Here is a 27,243-nt window from a genome sequence, read left to right on the forward strand (position 1 = left end):
ATACAGGAGCAACACGGTGAGGGAGAATAGATATTTGTGCATTTCCTGAGTCTGTGAATCTGAGCAGACAGTCAGCTCTGCATGTTAAAGTTATATTTGCTTATAAATATACAAATTTTAACATTAGAAACACTGTGGCTAGGCATGGTGCCACAGACCTGTAAACCTAGCACTTGGGAGGTAGAGGTAATAGGATGGCTGCAAGTTCAAAGCTAGCCTGATCTACACAGCAAGTTCCAGGCCACGTAGCCAGGGCTGCATAGCAAGACTTTGGCTTAAAGGAAACAAACACATTATACTGTTAATGCAGGGAGAATTTATGAGGACAGATGACTTAAAATTCAGGCTGGAACAGTGTGTACTGAACGGTGGCACTGGTGTGTACGAATGTTTTAGCAAAAGGAGAGATGAATTGGTGGCAACTGTGGCTGATGGTGACCGCCTCTCAGTAGGGAGTGAGTCGTGGGCGCATCATCTCACTCTTTGCAGATCTTTGTCACTTAATGTTCTTCAAGGTTTCATTGCTTTCAGAATAATACACCAAGTACCAGTCTCCCTGTTTTAGATGACCTGACCATAGCAGAGCCTCTAGCATTTGCAGAGATCACAGAAAAGCTAGATGATGAGACACTCGTAACAATACAAGTCAACCTTTTTCAAAACATAGTGAGAACTAAACAGTTCACACTTATGGGATGAGATTGGGGAGTGGAGATCTCACTGTCACATACAAGGCCCTAGTTTGGATTCTTAACATCCTTCCCCCAGGAACACTGATAGATAGGATTTTGAACCCCTTTGCCAATCTAAAATATATTCTGAAAAGTTCCACAGTGAAAACTGTTGCAGCAGTTACTTAACCACAGACCCCATTTTGATGGAACCGTAGGAAATGCGATCTTAAGGTAAGGTCCATGGAGATCCTCTGCCTTGGCAATCAGTTGCAAAGGCATCTTGTCTTGACTACCTAGGAGGGCGCTAGAGCCAGCCAGGTCTGTCACAGGCCTCTCCTAGTGAGGAGGGCGCTGGAGCCCTTCGTTGAGCGTTGTCCCAGGCTCTGCAGACAGGAGAGGTCCACCACACAGAGCCATGTGCGGCGGCGAGGCCACATGTAAGTAAGTACATATGGGGTTAGCAGGCCTCTCAGAAGTGTCCTCAGTCAGCACGGAGGAGCTTCGGCATCTACCTCAGGGTCGTCCGGCCTCTTCCTCCTTTCCCATCTGCTCTCACTTGCTCTATCCTGCAGAAACAATGCTTTCTAAAACCAAGAATGTCCAGAGCTGGCTTCCGACCTCCACAGACCAGGCCCTGGGCGTTTGGCCCTCCCGAGAGTAACAATTTAGGGCGTATGTAAACGCAGCTGTGTTATAATTTTAAAGTAGTAACAAGACAAGTTTACAGTGCTAAGCCACGCACACTGAAGTGGATTCTTGTCACCACTGTCAGGAGTGTGCGTCGGTGGTGGGTAGGCACATGCTATCACTGCCAGTCCACATCTGTAACTTCCTTGCTATTCCGAAAGACGCTCTGGACACACTAACTCCAGTAGCTTCTGTTTCACTTTCTTTCTCTGTGAATTTACTATTTTAGCACCTCACATAAAGTGAATCAGGCAGTGTGTATTGTCCTTTTGCTCCTGGCTTAATTCACTTATCATAATTTCCCTGGTGTTCATTTAAAATGTAACATTTTTATTCACAATAGTTGTAATAAATCTAATCACAGTCAAAAGTTATAATAATTTCTTATAGGGGAAGCATGGTCCTGTGTGTAACCTTTCGACAGAGTTCTTATAACGATGTCAAAGATGAAGAGGTTGAGCCACAGACTGGCTCTGATGTGGGTCCTTTTCTAGATGTACAGTCCCAACATGACCTCAGTGCATATGGTAGGATTCTTTGTGTGTGTGTGTGTGTGTGTGTGTGTGTGTGTGTGTGTGTGTGTGTGTGTTATGGACTAGCTGGGTAGAGGGCTCAGCAGTTAAGAGCACTTGTCGCACTATCATGAGAACCCCTGTCTGGATCCCGTATACACTTACACCCCCAGCTTCAAGGGGCCGGAAGTTTGCTGGGGCCTGCTGGCTGCCAGCCTAACCAAGACCACAAGTCTCAGGTTGACGGACAGACCCTGGCTCGAAGGAATAAGACAAGAGTGACAGAGAGGGACACACGATGCCCCCTTCTGACCTCTAGGCACGCTCAGGTGTGCATATTTGCACACACATATAAATAAATAATTGAAATACATGGGATGTTCTGTGTCTCCCTCGGAGATGGTGATCAACAGAGTCCTACTCCACTCTTTTTCCACGAGGCTTTGAAAATGTGTGAGAGCATCATCTGGATTTCCTTTTACTGGTGTGCTCTTTTAAAATGTGAATACACCTGCATCTCATCTTGTCATTGATTTCTCTGGTGAATGAAAAAAAAAGTAAATTGAGTGTGGAAATCAAACTTGCTAAGTAGCTATACCATGCTCTTGTTTTCAGAAGAAATCCTGATAACTACAGTCAGAAAAATGACAAAGCTTGAACTCTGACATGACAGACCAAGGCAAGCGATGTGCCACTTGATAAAACTGCCTTTCTGAAAGAAAGGAAGAAGGGAGTGATGGAGGGAGGGGGGAAGGACAGAAGCAAAAAAGGAAGGAAGGAAGGAAGGAAAGAAGGAAGAGAGGGAGGGAGAGAGGGAGGGAGGGAGGCGGGGGGGGGGGGGGGGGGGAGGAAGCCCTTGCCAGCCGCCACTTTCCTCAGCAAGCACATTGGAGAGACACACGTTGCCAGCAGCGTTTGAGAGAACAGAGCTCTTTCACAAGCGATTCTCCAAGGATAAAATCCCAGATGAAGGGGAACTGATTCTGTTCGGCAGAAAACAGTTGCTTGTTTAGTGCCTTGCCTTCCTGTGTGCTCCCATCATGGCTCACAAAACCATTGCTATCTACATAGAAAAGCTCCTCCGTGAGTATGTAGCCGGTAAGTGCCGGAACACTTCTCTTTTATACATTTCTTCACCTTTTGTGGGGAGCATGTATGTGAAATTTTCAGTTTATCTAAGGATGAGACCTTTGACGAGAAACATCACAATGAGAGGAGAAATTGCTCCCCCGGGCCAGCGTTCTCTTTCATGGATTGGGGAAGTGAAGCAAGAAGAGAGAGGAGGCAGGGGGAGGAGTTTGGAAGGGACAACCGGCACTGACTGGTCTTTCTTTCACGATGGAGAACGCATGTCTCTTCCTCTGCCCCAGGGTCAGCAGGCACACAGTCCCACACACCGTGCTCGGTGCTATCAACACTGTCTAATGTACACACAGCGGTCCATCCGGATCAAGGAGCGCCCAGGATCTAATGAGTGTCTCTCCTGAGCATCGTGGGCCACATTGTGACTTCTGCACTTTTGGGGGTGCCCTGTTTGGAATCATCTTGCTTTCGTTTCTGTGTCCTCTTCCTTTAAATGACACAACTTAACAACTTCCTGTGTGGAAGCATTATTTTGTGATAGTTCAGGGAAAATTCAACTGGCTTATCAGAAAGGCCCGGGTGCTCTGGAAAGGACGAGAGGGTCTGGGGCTTCTTGACACTCTGACAAAATTTCACCAAAGTAATAGATAGCAGGCATTTTGATGGCTACTCTGATACAATTCAGTTTTCAAGTATTCATTCCAGTGAATCCAGTCAGGTAGTCCAAATTTGCATCAGACTTCTGTTCTCTGCCCACATTCCCATTGTTTTCTTATTTATATTGTAATTTCCATCAGGACTTGCAAACTTTCAAGTCACTGATTTAGTACTGTGAATTGGCTGTCATAACACACAATGCAAAATGTAAGGTTAGATGTAAATAGCATTTAAATACATAACATTTAGCAGTTAAAAAAAGCACCCCGTTAGCTCTCAGCTGAGTTGAACATCTTTTGGGAACACGGCATTAAGTAGGTGACTGCATTCTTACAAAACAGAATTTCAAATGCACAGAGCAGGCATGAACAGAACCACAACCTTCCCCCTGGCCCCTGCTGTAGCCTGGAGCAACAATGATGCACATTTATCCCCGGAGGGAAGAACTTGGGGATGTCAGAGCGCCTGCCTATCCTCTGAAGTTCTCCATCATCCACAGGCCTCAAGCCAATGTTTGTTAATACGAAGGCCACGGCGTGAAGGGCATTGTTGATACAGAGTGTGTACAAGCCAGATAGAGCTGCTGTCTTCTAGGGGCACATGATAGAACTTCAGAAACACCAATAAATCGCCAACTGTTAACACCAATTGTGCAAGACCTAAGAAAAAGAAGGTGCCAGGGAAGGTAATAAAGGATGTGTACGTAAACTCACAGGGCAAGGCACCCTCAGTGAGTGGTGAGGTCTGCCCCTGGAACTCTGGGGACAACTCTCTAAGTACTAACCTATTCTTCCCTAATGACAGGCAGGCAGTACCCCAATGCCTGGGCACAAGTTGTTCTTTGTTCTTTTTTTTTTTTTTTCTATTCTTTGTGTGAAAATTTTGTCTGTATTTTGTTCCCACTCTGTGTCAGGCAGAGTTCTAGGCCCCGTGAATCAGGCAGACAGGATTTTTGTTCCCATATTGCTTTTATTCTAGAGGTGAGATTTCTTTCCCAGAACACAAAAGAGGAAAATATAACTGGATCCTGGGCCATTGAAAATCACTTCTAAAGAACATCACAGGTGGGCTGGGGAGATGGCTCAGTAGGTAAAGTACCTGCCTGCAAGCCTGAAGAGCTGAGTCCGATCCCCAGCAGAGGGGAGAATCTGGGAGGAAAGCCAGGAAGATCCCAAGAGACTGCTGGCCATCCAGTCTAGCTGGAAACACAGCTTCCCAGTCTGTAAGAGACTCTGCCTCGAGGCAGCAACACAGAGAGCCATAGAGAAGACACCAGCCACGTGCACTTCTCTGACCTCTGTGCATGTGCATGTGTGTGTGTGTGTGTGTGTGTGTGTGTGTGTGTGTGTGTATCAAAGGCACCACACACACACACACACACCCAACACACACACACCAGTAGGGCAGGAGAGGAGATTCAGTAGTTAAGAGCACTTGCAGAAGCCAAGCGCACGCCTTTAATCCCAGCACTGGAAAGGCAGAGGCAGGTGGATCTCTGTGAGTTCGAGACCAGCCTGGTCTACAGAGCAAGTTCTAGGACAGCCAGGGCTACCCTGTCCCAAAACAAACAAACAAAAAAGAGCACTTGTCATCTTTCTAGATGACCCAAGTTTGAATCATAGGACCTACATCACGAGGCTCACGACCGACTTTAACTGCAGCTCCAGGGGATCTGGCTCCCTCTTCAGCCTCCTCAGGTTTCACACACATGTGGCATACATATACATAGACAACACACACATATATAAATAAATAATAACAGGAATTTTTAGAAAACAAATGTACGCTTACCCAATATCACTTGACGGTTTAATCACATGCTTGCAGGTTTATAGTCATGAGAACTGTCATTGGCCATGGAGATGTGCTGGTGAGTGTTACAGATGGACAGCTCAGGGCACTCATTCTCCTTGCTCTTCTCCTGAAGTTTGGCCTTAGTAGGGATTTGCCCATAGAATGCCTGACAAGGCTTAGCCGTGGGCTTCCTGATCACACTCACTGGTCTCTGTGATTGGCAGCAGTCTTTCCTGAGCTGTGAGCCTGTGAACGGGACCTGAGTCTGCACTGAGGTGGTGCATTTCTCCCCCAGGAGACTGCTAACCTCTTCCCAATAAGCTATTTGAGTTAAGGAAAAAGGAGATATTTTGGAGATAACTCACCAGGAATATCTCACTAGGGAGAAAATAATGATTTACGGTACCAGGTAGGAATTGGGTATTGCAGGGCTTACAATAAACCATTTTTGAGAAATTGACTCATCTTCTCAAAAGCTGTCAAGATAGACTAGAAAAGTCTGGGACAATGGACCGTGCAGCATTTGATCTCTTTATAAATGCACTTGCGTGGGCATCGGAAGGAGGGCAGACGAGCACAGCCAATGGGGTTCTTTTAATTAAACCAACAGGCATTTCTCATTTATTCCATAAGCTGAAACAGTGCCTGAGATCAATCAAAAAGCAGCCAGCACTCCAGTCCTGTCCCCTTTTCTTGTGAAACTGAAAAGAAACAAAACAAGACAAAGGCACAAAGAATATTTGTCACATGCCATTGAATGATAGTTACCTGACACTAAAGCTCTCTTCCAAGTTCAGCAGAAATGCACAAAGAATTGGATAAATATTGAATTCTCCTTTAAGGTAACAGCTCAGACTATTAATGTGATCTTTAAAAAATGTATTGCCTTCTTTGAAATTAAAGTCCATCACTACATACGACTTTTAAAATATATCATATTGCTCTTTGCCTCAGCTTGGGGAAGAACTCTTGTGTGGTTTTGTCTCTGAACTTGGAGTAAGTAGTTTTCCTCCTGAAAACAGTCTGAACATTTTCAAAGAAACATAGTTTTGAAAACACGGGCTGCCTACAATATGTTGTGGTCACATATCCTGCGATGCTACAAGTAACTTCGGTTGATTCATGACAGCCTGGGAAAGACTGGGTTAGACTGTGGCAATCACTTTGCCCCCCAGTGTCTGGAGGAGGCAGAGGTGGGTGACGGTGTCTTCTTCAGTCACTTTCCATCCTGTTTTTGAGAACCAGAGCTCGCTATTCTGGCTGTCCAGCAAGTCCCTGGGGTCCACTGTCTGTTTCCCAGGGCAAGTCTGCATGTGCAGCCACACCCAGCTTTTCCTTGGGTACTGAGGATCGGAACTCACATCCTTGTGCTTTCACAGCTCTGAGCCATCTCTGAGGGGTGACATCTGAGCTGGATCCCTGAGACCCACCCATGGACAAAGGAGAGAAGCAGCCTTCTGCTGTCTTCCAAACTCCTAACCCAGATGCAAAAATGTTTTAAAACATACTGATACCCACTTCTCCTTCTTACATTCTTGCTCCCCAGTTCAAGATTATATAAACCACTATCGCAAGGTAATCAGCAGAGTACTAGAAATTCAGAATGCATTTAGATTTAGATTACATTGCCAACAAATACAAGATGCTTAGTTAAGTATGATGTCAGACAAAAAAACAAGAACTCTTTTAGTATAAATATGTCCCAAATGTTGCATAGACAGCCTGTGTTTTTGTAGCATCTGAAACTTCTAATTAAGTTCTATATTTTTACTCAAAAATTTGCTTACTGTTTTATTGATGCTTCTTAGAAACATACGCTGTTATAACTGAATGAAGGTGTTAGGATATCCTGGGATCTGAAATCAGTCTTCACACAATTCCCACATTCACTGTTTGTCTTGGATTGGATCTTGCTTCTTAATCAAACGTCACAATTGTCTTCAGTAGGACCAGCAAAAAACCAGGCCATGCAGACTCCATCTTTGTACTAATTTTAATGACTGTTGAATTTCCTTGTTTGTATGTGGAGATCAGAGGACAGATTCTGAGAGTTGGTTCTCTCCTTCTACCATGTATGTCCCAGGACTGAAGTTCTGTCACTAGGCTGGGGGACCAGGGCCTCTACTTAGTGAGTCACTACCCCACCTACTGCTGCTTTCAAATGCTAATTTTCATCCGTATTGTTAACTACATTTCTTCATGTCTGCAAGTGCATATCATTCCATCAAAAGTGTATTCAAGGCTTTTCTTCTGCTTCTCACTGGACAGGTGAGGAGCAGTCCCAATGAGTGCTTGTAACTTTCCCATTTACACGTACATAGATTAGTATGGTTGTGTGTGTGGTTACATGCACCCCATAAGTATATTCTTGGTGTGTGGATTCATATGGATTTTGTCAAGCAGTGGTGCTGCTGTGGGAGAGGTTGTGGGGTCTTAGCCTTGCTTTGACGACTGTTGTTGGAACGAGAATGTCCCCCACAGACTGGTACATTTTAACACCTGGTGCCCACCTGGCGGTGCTGTTTCCAGATGTTGTGGAGTCCTTAGGGGGTGGAGCTTGCTGGAAGAAGATGGTCACTTACAGAGGGTTTGAGGGTTACCACCCCAGTTCCACTTTCTGTCCACTCTGGTTCCACACTCGAGCCACCACAGACATCTACCGCTATGTGTCCCCTCCATGAGGAACCGTGAGCGGAAGTTAACCATTTTCTAGAGTCGTTTCTTGTCAGTGTTTGGGCACAACAACAAGGAAAGGAATGCGATGGCCTTAGAAACGCCCCTCACACTTGCAGAGTTGTCCATCCGAACAAGTCCAACGTGAACTTTTTGTTCAAAAATTTAAGAGTGTTCTTGTCTACTTAACTAAAATAGGAGACTGGGAAATAGTTCCAGCTAATGTTGTGTGCTTCCTTTCTACTTCTAAATAAGTAAAATCAGGTGTCAACCTGGGACCACACACTGTTGAAAGACTTGAAATGCTCCCGGATTGGCCGCCCTGTTGTTTTGACCAAGGCTCTCCCAAGGGAGGCCGGTGACAACATCCCAGCCCAAAGGTGCTGCACTGTTGTGTCCCCACGTCGGGAACCAGTCTTCCAGGGCAGCTTCAAGTGACGCCGCTTTCCCACGACTTGTGGGACCACCATTCTCATGAGTTTTTTTATTGGTCTGTGAACCAGGTGTACTTTACTGTGATTTTGCTGTTTAAAGGAATATTATTGGTGTTTATTAATTTGCTTTGTGTTTGACCTCCTGAATGAACATTCTATTTAAGGTTTGTCAGCCTAGACATACAGTTGTGGTAGGGCACTTGCTTAGCATGTGCGAGGCCTGGGTTCAATCTCTGATCACACACACACACACACACACACACACACACACACACACACACACACACACATCTGTTCAGACTTAAAATCTGCTACCTGTTCTTCAGCCCAGTCTTACTTAGGGACTGGAATCTGTGTTATGAGACACACGCTTAGACTACCAGGAGACTATTCAAGCAACTGCAGTGGATAATAAACACAATCACCTCGCCGGAATCTTTCACAGGATAGTCTAGGAAGGGACACGCAAATCTTGTATGACTTAATTAAAAACAGTGTTATAGTTGATTAACCCCATCACCAAAGGGGGTCTGAAAATTTCCCATCCTCATTCTAATAGTTCCAAAACAAGATTTCTTGTTAAACAACAATACTCTCAAGAAACAGCCGGGCGTTGGTGGCGCATGCCTTTAATCCCAGCACTTGGGAGGCAGAGGCAGGAGGATCTCTGTGAGTTCGAGGCCAGCCTGGGCTAACAAGTGAGTTCCAGGAAAGGCGCAAAGCTACACAGAGAAACCCTGTCTTGAAAAACCAAAAAAAAACAAAAAAACAGTCAGTCAGATGACTCAGCAGGTACAGGTCTGGCCATGTAAGCCTAGCGACCTGAGTTTGGTCCCGAGAGAACATGTAAGGTGTATGGAAATGACTGACTCTACACTTGTCCTTTGACCTCTGTGTTTGCTGTGCTGACACATGTCACACCATCCACACTAAAATCTTTTATTGAAAGAAATAAGAAATTTGATCCTTCTGTTCAACATTTATGCATTGAATACATTCAACTATCTTATAAATCTTATAAACACACGACTGAAAAAACCATCTGACTATTTGGTTATCTGCAAGGAAAGGCATCTGAAGCAGGGGACTGATCTCAGTGTAGAATGCTTGCCTATAGGTTTACGGGGATAAAAGGAAAGATATTAGATACAGTTTACTACTTTATAAAATATTTATTTCTAGATGGTGACTTACTATGGTACACAGGATGGCCTCTGACTTCTGCATTCCGGTAATTCTCCTGTCTCAGCATTCCAGGTATCCCAGACCACAGGAACATAGCACCATGCCTAACTGTCACACATTCCTGCTTAAGTAAAACCTTGTGAGCAAGAAACACATCACCCTAACATTATCAAAATTGTTTTTCTTAAACTAGGTCAAAACCAAAATATTGTCATATCTCTAGGACAAGCTATAAGTTTGGTGTTGGCATTTAGTGTTATTTACTAGTGTCAATTTATTATTTTTAACTGAACTGTTCATTCTTGGAAACCCTCAACTGTCTTGAGTGACTAGATTTTATGCATTTATACATTTTTATGTATTTTAAACACATTTTGATATGTTCATATTTAATTAGGGTTTATGCATAAAACCTCTTACTGTTCTCTGGGTGTGTTCATGCAAAATAGATTTCTCCCTCTTCTTCAGTGGAGTCATTGGTGAACATCACATCTGGATTCAAATATTTTATTTTCTTATGGGATTAACTATGTAATATCCTCTCTGTGTAATATTTTTAATCCTTTATATTCCAGTTTTTATTCATTTGTTTTGCAGAGATTAAACCCAGGCTTTGGTGCATGCTAGACAAGCACTTTACCACTGAGCCACATCCCTGGTATATTCTAATTCTTCTCGCTGATAATTTGTGCCATGTCTTCTTGTTTATGATTCTACTCACCATAGATGTGTGAACTGATCAGTCCTTTCAAAGACCCAAGTTTTGGCTTGATCATTCTTCTTCACGATTTCTCTGCATAATTCTAGCTACCCTGGAACTAACTCTGTAGATCAGGCTGACCTCGAACTCACAGAGACATCTGCTTGCCTCTGCCTCCCAAGTGCTGGGATTAAAGGTGTGTTTTCTTATCTCTTACATTCTGCTTTGTGTGGTTTAATTTTGGTAGAACAGGTCCAGAAGCCATCATTGAGACTGGTAAACCATTATCCCCAGTCTGTCGGCCGTGCCTAGCCTGCCCCCTTGTTCAGCCACATGTAATAAACATGCTGTGCTTCCTCAGTGCTGTGCTGTCTCCTGAGAGTCCGGCCGGCCACTCCCAATGTTTCTGTGCGTCTGTACATTTGTCTTCTCTTCATTCCCCTGCCTCCACAATCAGTTCAGTCCCTGGAGCCGTGCAAGAACAGACAATCAGGGTTCCCACCTCTCTTACATCTCCTTTTCCGCAGGTACAGAATGCATCTGGGTAGTTTATTTTGGGTGCTTTTCACTAATTTTGGGAAATTCTCTCAACCCATTGTCTCATACTCATCTCTTTCCTTTTCAACTGGAACTCTGAGTAGATGTAAGGTAAGCCTTGTTATTCTAAGTTCCACGTTACATAAACTCATTTGTATTTACCTGTCCGTGTCTCCGCGTTCTGAATAATTTCCTCTTGTCTGTCTGCAAACGCTGTAATTCTCTTTTCAGGTGTTTCCTGTGTGTTGGTAAAGCTGAGGCTTGGATTTTCATTGTTTTGCATCTCAAGAAGTTTTGTTAGTTCTCACAGTTATGCTGGTGTGCTTTCTGTGGTTTCCTAGTTCCTGCACTTTACTTTACTTTTTATTGTTACGGTACACAAACTTGGTACTAGTAATTGGAATATTCTCGTATCTCAGGGTTTTTTGTTTTAAGATTTGGTTTTGCGGTTTGCTACTCTCCTGGTTCTCCACGACTTGCTCCCCTGTGGCATGCTCACTTTCATGAGTTGCTTTTGGGTTTCCTTGGCAAATTATTTCTGAGAACCACTAAGGGCCAAGCAGACATGGCTCTTCTTCTGCCTGGTGCAGACACTCCAGCAACTGAGAAACGCCTTCAATGCAGGCTTAGGGTGAGGTTCCGGGTATCTTAGACCACCTTAGTGCTGCACGCATGCTAGCTCCCGATATATCCATAAGGAAACAGTTTCTCCAAGTTGGTTTTGATCTCCCAGTGCTGTTTTATCTAGAACTGAGGCACCTCTGCCATGGATGCCAGGCAGGGCCACTTCCCGCTCAGTCTCACCCTGAGCAAATCACCCTCATGAACTCGGTTTAGTGGGAGAAGATTCACCTTTTGGATCTTGGCCTTAGATTAGCCCTGGGCTGTAATTTCTGTTGTGGACCCTCCACAAGGATAAAGCCAGGGCTTACCTGGTTCAGCAATGTTCCCCGAACAACAGTAATTTGCCTCTGGTGTCCCTTCTCCATTTAGGCTTTGTTGGTGCTCCTACTGTCTCAGTGGGTCCTTATTTCTTCAAAAACTGTTTGATGTGCTACCTGCCCATCATCTATAACTTGTGCTCCCCTCCCCACACCCCCCTGGGAATGGCTGGTCTGAATAACCTAGCCTGCCTGCCATATTGTTTGACCGGTAATCTCCTTTATAATAATAATAATTAATAATAATATAATATAATATAATATAATATAATATAATATAATATAATATAATATAATATAATATAATATAATATAATATAATATAATATACAATTTCTGTCCCCTTTCTCACTCTTCAAATATCTTGGTGTTAGTATTAGGGTGTGTATGCTTCCTCCAGGGTGCTTTTGTATTATCTTTTCTGCAAAGGTACAACTCGTAAGTCTACTTTCTAACCAACGGCTTTGATTTCATGTTGCCTATGTTTCCATTGCTGTTCTTCTTCTGAGACACCTGTTACATACAGGGCTGCCATGGTCTAGGGCCCTCCTGCCTGAAATCTCTCATGGAGGGCTAGGATGTGTCGCCACCTAGACTTAATTCAACAACTTCTGTATTTACTTTTCTCATGACTTGGCAGGGGAGAGACTATTTCTTTTCTGGTATTTTTTTTTTTTAAGGAGAAAGTTATTTTTCTAATTTTTGAGTTGAATATTTCATTCAATTTCTTTTTTATACACTGGAAATACTTAAATAATGATTTGGATTTTGGTTCCTCTGTGTACATTCCATTAGCTTATTCCATATCCTTTTACCACCCTACAGGATCTACAATTATACTTTTGATTTTTTTTTAGTGTTGCCTTAAGACATGGAGTAATTCATCCCCCCAGGTTTCCAAATGATTGGTTCACCATCACCGCCACCCCGTTTAATCATTTGTATTAATTTTGATCTTGTTTTATTAGAGAATAGAAATTTGGCCTGTTTGGAACATTTTAAAAATACTTGCTAAGTTTTTAATTTAGCATGTATTGTGTCGTTTGTGTGTTTTGCCATAGCATGCAGTATGCTTTCTTGTCAGGACTGCCAGCCTGCAAATAATGATGTGGAGAGTTCTTATTAATTAGGAAAGCTTGTCATTAGCTTAGACTTTTTCCTAACTAGTTCTTACAACTTAATTAACCCATGATTTAATCTACATTCTACAACGTGGCTCAGTTACCTCTCCTCAGCATGGCATGTCAACCTGCTCTGTGTTTGTTGGTGTCTTTCTTTTTCTCCGAGTCCTCTGTGTCCCGGCAAGTCCCACCTAACCTCTTCAGCCTAGCTATTGGCCATTCAGCTCTTCATTAAACCAGTCACAGTGACACATCTTCACACAGTGTAAAGGAATATTCTGCAACAATGCACACATGTGAGTGTCAGAGATGACATGCAGGAGTCAGTTCTTTCTTCGGTCCTGTGGGTGCCAGGGACTGAGCTTGGGTCTTTAGCTCAGAGGCCCTTTCCCCCGCTGAGCTGTCTCGCCAGCTCCAGTTCTCTGAGTTTTTAGTGCCCTGAAGTTTTATCAGCTCTACAGTTCTTTGTCAAAAAGAAATAATCACATCGTTCAAAGTGTAAGGGTAGATAGGCTGGCAGGAAGGTAGGTATTAAACTTTAAAACTCTAATCTGGCTGGGGGGGGGGGGGGGGCGTGGCGCTCAACTTTAGTCCCAGCACTCAGGAGGCAGAGGCAGGTGGATCTCTGTGAGCTAGAGGCCAGTCTGGTCTAAGAGCGAGTTCCAGATCAGCCAGAGCTGTTACGAAGAAAAGCCCTGTCTTAAAAAACAAAACAAAACAAAACAAAACAAAACCTCTAATCTGTTTGTTTTTTGCCTCATTTATTAGCCAGGTTGTTAATTCAAATAACAAAAGTGTAAAATAAGAACCCTTCTGAGGAGGGCCAGATAAAGGCACTTGCCACCAAGCCTGACAACCCAAGTTCGATTCCCAGGACCCTCCCACAAGTTGCCATCTGACATTCACATGAAAATGCTCACTCATGTGTGCATGTGCATGTACACACACATACACACAAAAAATGTAACTTAAAAATAATCCTTCCCAAGAATAATATATTTAAGTATATCTAAATTTAAAGACGCTTCCCCTAATACTACTTTAGCATACTTAATATTTTAGTAACTAATGTACTTGAAAGAGCAAAGATTAGTGTTGCAGTAAGATTTTTCACTCACTCAATTTTTATTGTTTATCCCTTTCAATGCTGAATAAAAATTATGTGGTTTTCTGTGCTGCGTCCCTGCAGGAAGAATCGATGGCTGTCTGTCTGTAATGCTTTTGACCTGTCACTTGTGTTATTTTTCCTAGCAACCACACATTTTAGGGGGAAGGGATAAGAATGTTATGTCCAGCCGGGCGGTGGTGGTGCACGCCTTTAATCCCAGCACTCGGGAGGCAGAGGCAGGCAGATCTCTGTGAGTTCGAGGCCAGCCTGGGCTACCAAGTGAGTTCCAGGAAAAGGCGCAAAGCTACACAGAGAAACCCTGTCTCGAAAAAACAAACAAACAAACAAACAAACAAAAAGAATGTTATGTCCAAATCGGACTTTGGAAAGTTTGTTATCTCCCCCCGCCCCCATTACAAAATTATAAACTGAGTTGAAATAAAAATAAAGGCATTTCTTATTTGAGCATAGAACAGATACACCAACTCGGAGACAGGTGCAAGCAAGTACTCCATCTGAGGGGAGGGGAGGGAGCGTGGGGTCTTAAAGGGGAGGGATAACGGGGCGGAGGAGCTTACTCTGAGCGTTTACAGTTTATCCCACTTTGGGATGGCTAGCCTGGTGCGGGAGCTTGCAGCCATGTTCAGCTGCGCACCCTGGTCTCTGGGGACTGTGTGGGGAGTGTGAGGAGGCAGTGACTCTCTCCACACCTCAGCAGAGCCTCAGGACTGGCCGCTGCTGCAGTTGTATTCTGAAGGCTTATTCTTCTCAAACAGTGGTCTCCATCTGCAAGTCACTGGGGACCTTGTAGGAGGCAAACTGAAGTCTATCAAGTGTGATTTCACTTTCTTCTCTCTTATCCCCACTCTACTTCCTTCTTTTCTCCTTTTAATCATTGTATTGATAAGATTTTTTTAATATAAGAGCAAAACACATTCTTATAGAAAACTGGAAACAACATCTGTAAGGTAAACACAAGGGAATGTGCATGCAACCCCAGGGCCAACAGTCGCTGTAAATCATTTTGCTTGTTGTCCTCTGATTTCTTTTTTTTAATTTGGTTTTTCAAGACAGGGTTTCTCTGTGTAGCTTTGCACCTTTCCTGGGACTCACTTGGTAGCCCAGGCTGGCCTCAAACTCACAGAGATCCGCCTGCCTCTGCCTCCTGCGTGCTGGGATTAAAGGCGTGCGCCACCACCGCCCGCCTCATTTTTTTTCTATAAATGCTTCAAGTGAGCACAGCCTTGTGGTGTGTGTGTGTGTGTGTGTGCGCGCGCGCGCGCGCGCGCGCGTGCGTGCGTGCGTGCGTGCGTCTGTGCTGCCCATGAGTCTACTTAGTGCCCACAGAGGTTAGAAGAGGACATCAGATCCTGTGGAACTGGAGTTACAGTTGTGAACCACAACATGGGTGTTGGGAATCAAACCCAGGTCTTTTGCAAGTACAATAAGTGCTCTTAACTACTGAGTGATCTCTCGCCCTGTGCCTGGGTCTTCTGTGGGTGCTGGGGCTCCAGACTCAGGTCCCAATGCCGGCACAGTAAGGACTTGACTTACAGAGCCATCCCCCAGCCTGAAGAACAATTTTATGTTCAGACTTCCCACTGTTATTCCACAGACATTTCCCACTATCAAAAAGGATTCACAGGACTGTGTTTAAATGCCTGGAGGATATTCTATCACTCACTTGCTTTCGCTTTAATGCTGGACTGTAATTTTCAATGATTTTATGTCACTAAAACTTCAGTGAATTTTCTTTGTTTTCTTAAGACCCAATGGATCTTGAACTTTGGGGTGAATATATGTAACATGTGACCCTGAGTTTCTGACTCAGTAAGTCTGGGGTAGAACCAAGGAAGATGCATGTCTGCAACCTGAGGTGATGTGGATTCTGCTGATCCAAATTGCAATAGCGGAATGTGTAAGGATTTGTCTCAGCGGTCTGTCCTAAAAGGCACTGTTCATTTCTTCCACAGGAGACTCTACTTTTGTACATCTACCAATGTTTCTCAAAATTCCCAATGAGGGTGTCGGTGAAATCACCCATGTGCAGTTACTGATACTAGGAACAGGCCTAAATCTGTCAATAGAGTGTAATTAAAGGTTTTTAAAATATAATTTAAAAAAGAGGATTCAAAAAGATTACAGGCTAAAGTATATTGTTTAATGTAAGGAATGAAAAGATTACAACCATAAAAGGGTTCCGTGTGACTGACTCAGAGAAGGTAAAAATAAAGAGGTAAGAGACGGACCTTTGTATTCAGAAGGTATGTGGGACAGAGGTCAGAGACTTTCCGCAGGAAGGAAAACAGCAAAGGAAGTGAAGTAAATGACAGCAGGTGACTTTAAAAACAAAGTCAGAGCAGCTGGATAGTGATGGATAGCAGCTGGATAGTAAGATTCCACAGTGACCAAGGGACCAGCTGATGGCTGGACTCTGGAGAACCCTGTAACAGACACTGCTGTTTCCTTTTCCTACCAGGAAAAGCATTATGTTTTTTTTTCCTGCAAAATCAAAAGTAGAGTCTCCTGTGGAAGAAATGAACAGTGCCTTTTAGGACAGACCGCTGAGACAAATCCTTACACATTCCACTATTGCAATTTGGATCAGCAGAATCCACATCACCTCAGGTTGCAGACATGCATCTTCCTTGGTTCTACCCCAGACTTACTGAGTCAGAAACTCAGGGTCACATGTTACATATATTCACTCCAAAGTTCAAGATCCACTGGGTATTAAGAAAACAAAGAAATTTGTTAAAGTTAAAACAGTGCAAAATAGAGAAATTGAAATAACATCTCAAAAATGCTTTTTTAGAAGGGAAGGAAACATGGGGAGATCTTCAGAACACTAGTCCGAATAAAATTTAGGGCTGGAGAGATGGCCAGTGGTTGAAAGTGCTGGCTGCTCTTCCAGAGGACTACTTCAATCCCAGAGTAGCTCACAGCTGTCTGCAAATCTAGTTCCATGGGATCTGATGCACTCTTCTGACTTTTGAAGGGTCTGGGTACATGTGTGTGTGTGCACACACAATTAGTATTTTTAAAGTGAAATTTGAGAAGTAATCTTGCAAAATTAAGCATGATTGACAGTCAAATCAATAAGCACAGAGAATAATTTAAAACCTTTTCAAGAGTCAAAAAGTACTTTTCAACATTAAGAATTACTTATAATCCCAAATCTTCTTAAACATCTATTAAACCAAAACTTGTATCTTCCTAAATCCTGGAAGAGATTCGGTTAGCACAAAGCTGGATGTTGCAATTTTTCCTGAAGAATGAATTTCAAGTATTTTGTTGGAATAATGGGATGAGAGAGATTTAGTCAGCAGAGGAAATCCTAGGGCCTTCCTCCTTGAAATCATGCAGAAGCAGAGAACTATCAACAGAATGAGTCATCCTGTCAACCAGAACTGTAGTTTGCAAATGGTAGTTTCCCCAAATTCAGCATTGTTCAATGATTTTTGTTATGCCATCAGGCAAATGTAGTCTACATTCTGTCTACTTACTAAATTCATCAAAAGAGACAGATTTTCTCTTTTGTCAACTACAGCCGTCAGTGGGAAGGAATGTCAGAAAAGACAACTTTGTGAATTTTAAATATGCTGCAATTCTACTTCTGCGACAGCATCAGAGGTGAAACAGCAGCTCCAGCCAGGGTTTCCAGACTAGTCCAGGCTCAGGGCAGGACCAGGTGGGTGCAATTGGGTGGAAAGTGGTCCTAGCAATTCCACACTTGTTTCCCGTGTGCACCTACTGGCAGAGGAGGACACGCCCTCAGTCAGTCTGAACTTGCAAGGCCAACAACCTGGACCATGGTCATCACTTGTTTATTTAGTTTTCACTTCAGCACCTCTGTAGTTTCAGACTACAGCTATCTTTCATTAAAAGCATTTACAAGTTTTTATGCTACTGTTTAAAAATTTCATGTGCCGGGGTTGGGAATTCAGCTCAGTGGTAGAGCGCTTGCCTAGCAAGTGCAAGGCCCTGGGTTCGGACCTCAGCTCCAAAAAAAAAAAAAAAAAAAAAAAAATTCATGTGCCAAGTGCTACTTACTAGCATGAAGAAATACTTCTAGACAGTTTCTACCCTATGACCTAGCATTAAATTCAGCAGAATTAAGAGACTCTGTACACAAAGCCTAAAGGGACAAGTAGCTCAGATTTGCCTGCATTGAGCTGTGAGTAGCTGAACTCCTGTCCTTTTTAATCTTCCGTCTTTGGAAGACTTGTGAGAACCCAGAACAAAGCTCACCAGAAGCTCCATGAGCAGACAGCTCATCTGATGGCCAGTCCTAGGACAGACTATTGGTGAATGAGCATGCTGGTGGCCCCTGGTCACTCACGGACGTCATTATGGCATAAAGTTCCTTTTTTCTAGTTCTCCACTTGTTTTCATCATGAGTTAGAAATACAGAATGGGTTCACTGTAGCTGGAGTGTCTGTCTTTCTGTCTCTCTTTCCCTAAGTACCTGCCTGGACTTCAGCTGACCTAGGCAGGCTTTGAATTTGTGATCCCACCGTAGCCTCCTGAGAAGCTAGAATTACAGGCCTGTGCCATCAGGCATTTGATTTATTTATGTTGGGTCAAAGTTACATTCTGGAATAAATCCCATTTGCCTGTTGTACTTTTTTCTATTTTGCATAAGAATTCTGCATCTGTTTCTCCATGGTAGCTGTTGACTTGGTTTTCTACCATCTCAGTGTTTACAAGATTAGGCTGTCAATGTTCCTCTGATTTTCCAAATTTATGTAGGACTGACATCACATGTTCTTCAGTATTTACAGATTTCACCAGTGAAACCATCTGGGCCTAGAGGCTTTTTTTGTAAATTATTTTAAAATTAATTCAAAATTTCTATTTCCTCTTCAGTAAGTTTTGGTCATGGATTTATTTATTGTTATCTGATTGTATTGGTCTAAATTAATTTGTAATATTATCCTTTCAGTTTTAACTAGGAGATTTCAAGCATAGGACCACTATTATCTGAGGTCAGCAAAGTTGAAGGAGACAGTTGTGTGCAGGGCAGAATGCTTAGAGGCTTCCCTGGCTTCACCCACTCCATTACCAGCATGCCCTGGCACTGAATCAACAGAAGGTTCTTGTCTTATGCCTGCAGAGAAGTGTTCAGTTCCTCCAGATGTGACGCATCTGTCTCCTTATGCTTAGTCCTCTATCAGTTTCACCAGAATTTTGCAGTGTACAAAAACAGTCTGTGCATTAACTTGTCCTATGCCCCACAGTTTGCTGTCCCTGTCTTGGATGTTTTAATTTTTTTCCTCTATAATTTTCTAATAAAGCCTTTAAAAAATAATATATTTGTCTATAAGAATACTTCAGCTACACTGCATAAATTCTGAGATAATGCTGATGGATATTAACTGATTAATGGTTATGGACAGTGTGTTCATCTATGGCCATAGCATGTGAATATGAGTGTTGTTCCAACAAGGTGGCTTGCATAGGATAACACACGTCAATCTCATATAAGCTTAGACAAGCACAATGACAGCATTAGTCTCAGAAAAACCGACAAATAAAAAAAAAAATCACAGACCAGTATCACTCATAAATACAGATGCCAAAGTCCCACACAAAATGCCAAAATAAAGTTGAAAAAGAATAAAATGTGAAAGAATATTAACATAACCGCACAATAAAATTCAGTTATATAATTTCAGTATATCCTGCCAAGCAGGTAGTAAGCTGACACAAACTCCCAGGTAGACAGCATAAGTACTCCTCTTGCTCTGCTCAGGAAGAACGATCAGCCTGCCACAGGCAACACATTAACCAGGACAGGAAAACAGGGTGAAGTGACCATACCTTACTGAGTACTCATCTGCTGCCACCTGCTGGGAGGCAGAAATGGGCTCCCAGCATCCTCAAAGGTTACAAGGATGACCTTGGATGTCAGGTTTTGCTTATTCCATAAACTGGAACATAAAAAGATGCCCTTTAATAATTTTAGGATAAATTAACTGCATATGAGACTTGAATATAAAATGAAGACTACATTCTTTTCTATGCACAGAAACTAGATGGCTTATTTGCAGTTCTCATGAGTGGTTCACAATGCAGTTCCTTAAAATGCTGAACTCCCAAAGTGTCGGTCAAGTGTGTATTTAAAGGTAAACAATGGTGACTAGTCATCTGACTTGGGCTCAGGGATAAATGCAGTGCTTAAGAACAACCATATAGACAAGTATAGAAAAAAGTTAATCTAAAGAATATAGTAAAGGTTGTCACAGGCAGAGTCAAGACCATTCTCTGTGGCTTATAGCACCTGCTCCTTTTCCCTGTTGTGTTCTTTAAACATGCTGAAGATGGAGGTAGATTACATACAAATACAATACCATCCTATAAAAGGGCGTGAGCATCTTCTGATTTTGCTATCCAGAGTTCCAGGAACCTATACAGTATCTGAAACATGGCAGCTGCTCAAATTTGTTGAAATGAGTATTTAAAAAGTTGTAACTGACCAATTATAAAAATTTACAAGTCCTATTATAGCATGCCACACACAGCACTGACCCATAACTAGTTTGGTTGGTGAATTCCCAGGCTTTAGTATACGAAGTTAAATATGATACCTGTAATAATGAGGTCATTTCTAAGCCCTTCCCACAGTTCTTAAGACATGGTGCAGCATTTCTTAAGGTCAGGTGATAGGAAAATTACTATATCATGAATTTTGTTTCTTATATATGTGAATGTTTAAATAATTGCTAGATAGGACATCTCCCAAATTTTTAACTTTTAAAAACACTTATTTTTATGCTGGCTGTAAGCATGTGTGTGCTATGCATGTGTGCCTGGTGTCCACAGAGGCCAGAGGAGGGCAGTGACTTTTGGAACTGGAGTTACAGACAGTTGTGAACTGCCTTTGTGGGTGCTGGGAACCCAATGTGGCTTCTCTGCAATAGCAGCAAATATGTTCTTAATCGCTGAGCCGTTGCTCCAGCCCCAACAACTTTATATTTTTAAAGATTTCAAATTTATGGTCAAAGAGTTAAAAAACAAAACACTTAAATGACCTGTTTTTAACACAACGCCCTACTTCTTCGGTCTTCACACGATCTCATTCTGGATTACCTGAAACTCATAGATCTTGTACTACTTGATTATACATGGACTAAACACAAAACAATCCTTTTAAAAGACCATTCCTGAGAAATTCAAGTTAATATGTGTCTTCATGTTTAAAATTTTAAAATCCTTACTGCTACCCAAGATTGCTCAGTTGCCTTAAATTTCTTTTTTTTTTTTTTTTTTTTGGTTGTTACTTTTTACGATACTGACATTTCTGAAGTCCAAATAAAACCAGTTTAAAATTTTTCTGCCTGGCATTTAACAATGAGATTCAGGCTAAACCATTTCAGAAGAATGTTGCACATAGGTGGAAATCTCACAGCCTCAAAGGCAGGTTCCAGTCCCCCACCTCCTCTGGGTGCACTGGTTACAGGGACACGTCTGCTTCATGAAGCAACTATTAATATTTTCCAAAGGAGTGATATTCTGGAACTGCTGGGGAACTTTAAAAAGCAACATGCACTAAAGTATCTTATAGTTTGCAGAATAAAAAACAGGTAAAGGCTAGGGATCAGTTTTTAAGTTAGCAAACTTCCTCACAAACTCATCTTTCATCAAAAAAAAAAAAAGAAAAATAGTATGTAGATCACATGGATGTTACCTTGATTACAATATTAGAGAAAATTTCCCCTAAAAATCCTGGACTAGTACACACCGGCTGCTCCACCTGTTGCATCCTGTGTGTTTAAAAATTTTTTAAATTAGTTACAGCAGGGAGCCATAGGGTACACCTTTAATCCCAGCATTTGGGAGGGGGCAGTTTGAGGCCAGCCTGGTCTACGTAGTGAGTTCAAGGACAGCCAGAGGCCCTGTCTCCAAAAACAAAACAACAAAAAAACCGAAATTACTACTCCGTCCCAAGCAAGATAGAAGTAGGTGAGGTCCTTTCAAGGGAGAGCCTGCCCAACCCAGACGACTTTCTCGGTGAGCACAGGTCTCTCAATGTGGGGCATGTTACAAAATATTACGAATGGATCAGCTGTAACGAGAAAATCCGTGGGTCTTTCAGCCACTCAAACCACGCCATTGTTCAGACTTGCACTTGGGCTGGGGGTGGAGCGGTGACCCCAACAGGTGGCCACGTGCGCTGCAAGCTGCGTCCGCGTCATCAGTGACGCGGGAGGCGGGGGCTTGGCCGCCGAGGTCGGGCAGGCCGGAGGCCCCTGCGGCAGCCGAGGCCAGGTCGCCACCGCGCGGGGAGGCGCCGAGGACCAGCGCGGCCAGCGCCGCCGGCACCGCCCGCCTCCCGCCCAGGAGGACCAGCCCTCCCGCGCATGCCCCGGCCGCCACGAGACAGCCCGCCCAGCGGCGACGCGCCTGCGCCTGCGCCTGCGCGGGGCGTCACACTGCGCCTGCGTGCGGCGTGCGCGGAAGGGGCGGGCAGAATGGGAGGAGTGGGCGGAAGGGGCGGGGCGGCGCGGCGCGGCCTCGGGAGGGTGAGTGTGGGACCCCGTGCGCGCTGAGGCCGCGGTCGGGGCCGGTTCGTCCTCCGCCCGGGGTCAGCCCCGCTGTCGGGGGCGCCCCCTGGAGGCTCGCGGGGGGCAGCAGAGGAGGATGTGACTGGATCGGGGCGGGGTGTGTGCAGGAAGGCCTCGGGGGGCGGCACGCTCCTTCCTTACATAAGAAGGGCGTCGCAGGCGCTGCAGTCGGTCTCGCGGCCGCAGGGAGGGAGATGGGGCCCGGAGGCTGCGCTGTGTCAGCCAGCCCCGCCTGCAAGGGAGCAGCAGACACCGAGGAGTGGCTGACCACGGTTTCTCAGGAGAGTCACACCCGGGTATGAAGTAGGGTGCAGAGGAGGAGTCCCGAAGCGGTGTCTGGGTGGATCTCGTCACAGGACGTGCCAACTGCAGATAGTGTTTCATATTTGAAAAGTGAAATACGGCCTAAGCCACAATAGCGTCAATAGAGTTCCTTACTGCCTGCCGCCTTTCTTAAGAATTGTGGCCCATGCATATATTTTGGAGAACAAAGAGACTATAAAAGTGTCTAAGCCGGTAGAAAACCAATTTCCAGCAGAAACAAAGCATTTTGGGGTCATGTATAATGTCCAGAATGTTCTTTGACAAAGTAAATACATTCAGGGAAATAGTATTTTTAAAAGGACGGTTCTTTTAAGGGTTTGTTTCCTATTAGGAGAAAATATAAACATGACGTTACGTAACCGCGAGTAGCATAAATCGGTGCTTAGAAAAATTCGAAGGTGTTACCATCGGTTTAGAATGGATAGAGCTAGTGAATTACTGAAAATTGTCCCAGCTAATTGGTGTCACGTGGGAAAAGTAAACACTTGATCTTCCTATATTGATTTAAAATCCTCATTGTCGTGGGTCTTTTACAGAGTTCAGGTACAGCTTGTTAGTGATCTGTGCAGATTGTCACCTAAGTTAATATTCAGAATAGTTGGAATTACAGAATGGAAAAGATTCCCAAAAGCCGGGATCATCAGAAGAGGATTTCAGCAGCGAAGGAGAAATGTCATAGAAGAGGAAAGATGTGACCTGTGGGTCAAATCTGGAAGTTGGAAAAGCAGGTGGTAGGTTTGGAAGAGTCTCCTTGGAGGAGGTATGAAAGGAGATTGTAGGAAAGGTGTTCGCAGAACTGTGCTACCAAGTGCAGACGGTTGCATTTGCTCCTAGGGTGGCAGTTGTCAAACCCCAGGCTTCGGAACACATGCTGTGGGCCCCACCCTCACGGTTTCTCATTCACAAAGCCTGGAGTGTGTCAGACAGCGCCCCAATCAAGACACTTGTGGAGTGACTTTGTGGCCGGGGTATAATGTGACACTGACCTAATATACTGAGTTTGTGTTCTTGCCATGGTAGTTACTGAAATTAAGAATATTTATTTGATCAGTTCCAAGAGAACTATCTGGAAAGATCATGCTGCTAAGCAAACTCCTAATGAAAAAAACAAAACAAAGCAGGTGTACCAGACTTTAAACAGAAAAATACATGTTTACAAGTAGACTGTTTTCAAAAATCAATTAGCATGGACACATGCAACATTTGTGCATGTGTTCTTTGAGTCTGTGAACAGTAAGCTGTGGATACAAAGAGAACCACCGTCTACCCAAGACTGCAGTGGTGGTTTGAATAGGAATCGCCCCCACAGGCTCACGTGTGTGAATGCTTGGCCCATAGGGAGTGGCACTGTAAGAGGTGTGGCCTTGGTGGAGGAAGTGTGTCACTGTGGGGGTGGGCTTTGAGGTCTCAGATGCTCAGGCTATGCCCAGTGTAACACACAGTCTCCCTCTGCTGCCTGTGGATCAAGATGGAGGACTCTCAGCTCCTCCAGTACCATGTCTGCCTCCACGCCACCATGTCCCACCATGATAATGGACTAAACCCCTGAACTGTAAACCAGCCTCAATTAAATGCTTTCCTTTATAGAGTTGCTGTGCTTCATGGTGTGTCTTCCCAGCAGTAGAAACCTAACTAAGACAACTGCCATCTTAAAAGTGACCCCAGTGCATTGTGATGGGGGCTGTCAGAGAAGAGTGTGGTCCGTGAGTGATGGTGAGAGGCAGGAGGAGAGAGTGTGGTCCGTGAGTGATGGCGAGAGGCAGGAGGAGAGAGTGTGGTCCGTGAGTGATGGTGAGAGGCAGGAGAGAGGAGTGTGGTCCGTGAGTGATGGCGAGAGGCAGGAGGAGAGAGTGTGGTCCGTGAGTGATGGCGAGAGGCAGGAGGAGAGAGGAGTGTGGTCCGTGAGTGATGGCGAGAGGCAGGAGGAGTGAACTGGTGTCAAGAAAGCACTCAGTGGGAGTTCTGCAGAGGATGCACTGGAGCTGGTCTTGGAAGCTGAGGAGGATTTTGTGAGATGATGAGGAAGAGGGCATCCCATGTAGAAAGAAGATGGATGACAGCCACTCTGTATAGAAGAGCGTAGCCTTCTCTGGGATCTCTGTGCAAATCAGAATGGTTATAGCAGGAAGTAAACGCTGAGGGGAATGGAGTAAGTTGGAGAGGGTGATAAAGAATTCATGAAGGAGTCTAAGATATTTATGTAATGACTGTCCTTCCTGGATGTACACTTCTGCTATCAGTAGTCATGCCTGTCCCGTATGTCAGTGCTTTCCAAGCTACATTGCCCTGTAGCTTCTCCGTAAGTGTTGACTGAATGAGTGGCACAGTCAGGAAAAAAAGCCATTCTCTGTTTCTTCAGGTGAGGCAAGGGGGGCCTTTGAATGGTTAAGGAGAGTAATGTGCACATGAGATGCATGGCAGTGTGGAGGGTGAATGGATAATGGTGAGATTATCCAAACTTCACGTTTTCCCCATCTTCAGTCTGCGTTAGAAAACCAGAAGAGGCAATACTAGAGGGTATCACGTGTAAAAGGGCTAAGTGTCTTTGGGTGATATTTGTGTTCCTTGCTTGCGCATGTGCGTGTGTGTTGTAAATATATTCCTTCTTATGGATACAGAGTTTGAAGCCCATTGCATTAGAGAGATGTGGAGGATGGAGAAGAAATAATAAATAAATCACATTTTTGAGGCAAGTAGATGTGAACTCAAAATGTTTCTATCCATGTGACCCTCTCTCAGGTCAGGTGTGTTCAGTTGTTGTCCCCGCTGGCCCTGTGGTGGCACAGTCCATTACGGTGGGAGCCTGTGGCCGAGGTGCTGCCTGCCCCGGGAGCCAGGAATGAAAGAGAGAAGACACCCCTAGGGCACAGCTTCCACAAGGCCCCACTTCCTCATGGCTCTACTGCCCCTGGTAGCTAGCATCGAGGGCTTAGAATGAAGCCTCTTACACCTAGACCTTCAGTACGTTTAAGATCCAGGCAAGCATAGCAGGACGTGATGACAGCCTACTGCAGTATCTGTGCCTACTTAGTATTTTTCGTTGTATATTAAAACACTGGCATCCTGGCTTATTAGGTCCCACAGTGCTTTGAAGTAAGCGACTGAATGCTGTAAATGCTGCAGAATTCTGTGTTTTGGAAATGCTTAGCTTACAGATTGCAGGATGAAGCCTTACTGTCAGAAATCATGACAATTAATTAACAGTTTGATTAACAGATATGATTATTGGCCACAGTCTTTGATGTCTGTCCTTCAGACAGCAGGCGGAGATGTTTAGTTCCATGAGCAAGTGAGAAGCCCCTCTGCTTATATCATTTTGCCGGTATAGTGGACAGAGACTGCTAGAATGTCAGTCAAGTTCTAACTTATTTCTCAGTTCTGCCTGGGACATGTATATTAAAGATAGAAACTCGTGCCGGGCGTTGGTGGCGCACGCCTTTAATCCCAGCACTCGGGAGGCAGAGCCAGGCGGATCTCTGTGAGTTCGAGGCCAGCCTGGGCTACCAAGTGAGTCCCAGGAAAGGCGCAAAGCTACACAGAGAAACCCTGTCTCGAAAAACCAAAAAAAAAAAAAAAAAAAAAGATAGAAACTCGTTCATTAGGCCAAGTTATATGCACTTTTAAGAAATATATTGGACCCTTTAAAATCAGTTTAATTAAACAATGAGTTATATAAGTTATGGATTTATTGGGTGTGACTTTTCTTTGAAATGAAAGAATGTTTTAAAATGCTTAAAATTTAGTCTATTCTGTATCTAACACATGATTGGAATTCATGCTGACTTTGTAATTTTGACAAAAAATGAAAAAGGATAATATAAAGGATATTATACTTTCCCTTGAGGGCCCAGCATGCATATCTGTGTTTATGAAATCCCAGCACTGGTTGTGACGCCTTGGCCGTTCCCCCTCATGGTGCTGAGCCTCCTCACCCACACACCAGGATCTCCTGTGTTGTGGTGCATGGATTAGTTAGGAAAGTACACACAGAACCTCATACATACTACACATGAAGTGAAGCAGAGCTGTTGATGTCTGCCATCCACATAGAGGTGGGGTGCAAAAAAAAAATCATCTCTTAGAAATAGTCTGGTATCAGTAGAATCTGGGTAACTTTTTAGTTTATTGGGAGCGTGTGAAAATGATGCCATTTTTTTCTTAGTTCTTAGTTGTGTTTCACTTAAAGGACTTTTAAGATCCTTGTGGGGTCAAAGGAACTGCCTGTAGGACAGACGGTAAGCTTATC

At 43.9% G+C, this 27,243-nt stretch overlaps 1 protein-coding gene across 6 annotated transcripts in view; it reads left to right on the forward strand.

Moving 5' to 3' along the window:
* The first annotated feature begins 22,475 nt into the window (after positions 1–22,475).
* Mmaa (metabolism of cobalamin associated A) overlaps positions 22,476–27,243 on the forward strand; it is a 32,006-nt gene continuing 27,238 nt past the window's right edge. For 2 of the 6 annotated variants that reach the window (XM_006971728.4, XM_042277495.2), the window contains exon 1: positions 22,616–22,969. The gene's annotated coding sequence lies outside the window, so the exon portion shown is untranslated. Of the gene's footprint in view, positions 22,970–23,042; positions 23,758–27,243 lie in introns of those variants that run through there. The other 4 variants (XM_042277494.2, XM_076571954.1, XM_042277496.2 and 1 more) reach the window with 4 other exon arrangements.

The sequence above is a fragment of the Peromyscus maniculatus genome, chromosome 5, assembly GCF_049852395.1.
Source record: "Peromyscus maniculatus bairdii isolate BWxNUB_F1_BW_parent chromosome 5, HU_Pman_BW_mat_3.1, whole genome shotgun sequence".
NCBI classification, from domain to species: domain Eukaryota; kingdom Metazoa; phylum Chordata; class Mammalia; order Rodentia; family Cricetidae; genus Peromyscus; species Peromyscus maniculatus.